We start from the raw sequence: 1,133 nt of genomic DNA on the forward strand, positions 1-1,133 counted from the left end.
CCCCCAGAAAATACCATCTTGGGTGGTTGAGTGCTTATTTACTTGACATGTTTGGATTTCAACTGGGGAATAGAATATTCTAGAAAATAACAGAATAAGAGATCCAAAAATTCAGTTCTTGATCACTCATGCCGTAGTACTGTCCTCCACAGTTAACCATATTTAGAACAGTTTTCTCAGGCAGTTCCATATGCAAACCTTATTTTAGAAAATATAAGGTTAGGGACGGAAACACTGTTCTTGATTATGTGTGGAATCAAAACTGGTCTGTGAAAGAATTACAGAAAACATTTAGGAAGATGGAAAGTCTATACTTGGCTTCTATAACTTGATGCTTGCAAGTTGTTGAACCTTTTTTAAGTGGGGAAAGAACGCTTTTTAATAAAACATGGTTCGGTAATGCAGGTAATAAAATTCCTATTCTTCCTCAGATGACATAGACAGCAATTTTTTTATTAATATACTGTGAAGATGTGCTGATCACTGCTCAGCTGACAATGAATGAAGCAGATTTACCTGCTGATTCTGAGATCTAGTCCGAATCACTTAGCCTCATTCATGCAGCTGGGTAAGGCGTGAGGGGTGTGTGCTGGAAGACAAGGTGAACTCTTGTGTTGAAGAGCTGTGCTGGCAGCCATCCTTTCTTGTATGTCAGTGAAATTAGAGGTCAGTTTAACCAGGTGTAGTTACAGAGTATATCATAGTTTTCTGGGTTATGAACTGTGGAGGAAATGTATTGAAGATGGTTCTTTCTTGTCTTTTTGGTAGTGTACAATAAGGTAAGATGGAAAGTTACATGCTGTGAACAGTGCGGTTAGGCGTCTTAATTGATTGTCTCATATTCTGAGTGCTGTTCATGTACAATGGCTAAGGCAAAGTGTTGCCAAACTGCCATCAGTTAGGACAGTAGTATCAAGCAGAACCTGCCTCCAAAGTAGTACTGCTTTACTGTGTTTTGATCCAAGTACTTCACTTCATAAGCTTAATGTTCTTTTAATGTAATGGTTTTGGCATGGAATTGATTGTAGAACAGTTTGAATGCCAGCAAGTATCACTTTATAAATAGTATGCTGGACTATTATTTTAATAATTAAGCACAGTTCTTTTTTTTTTTTTTTTTTTTGTTGAGGGAA

The 1,133-nt window shown here is 37.2% G+C and overlaps 1 protein-coding gene across 1 annotated transcript in view; it reads left to right on the forward strand.

The window, feature by feature from the left end:
• KDM5A (lysine (K)-specific demethylase 5A) overlaps positions 1-1,133 on the forward strand; it is a 47,747-nt gene that overhangs the window by 40,989 nt on the left and 5,625 nt on the right. The gene's annotated exons all lie outside the window — the stretch shown is intronic.

The sequence above is a fragment of the Buceros rhinoceros genome, unplaced genomic scaffold (genome assembly GCF_000710305.1).
Source record: "Buceros rhinoceros silvestris isolate BGI_N320 unplaced genomic scaffold, ASM71030v1 scaffold11334, whole genome shotgun sequence".
In the NCBI taxonomy this organism is placed as follows: Eukaryota; Metazoa; Chordata; class Aves; order Bucerotiformes; family Bucerotidae; genus Buceros; species Buceros rhinoceros.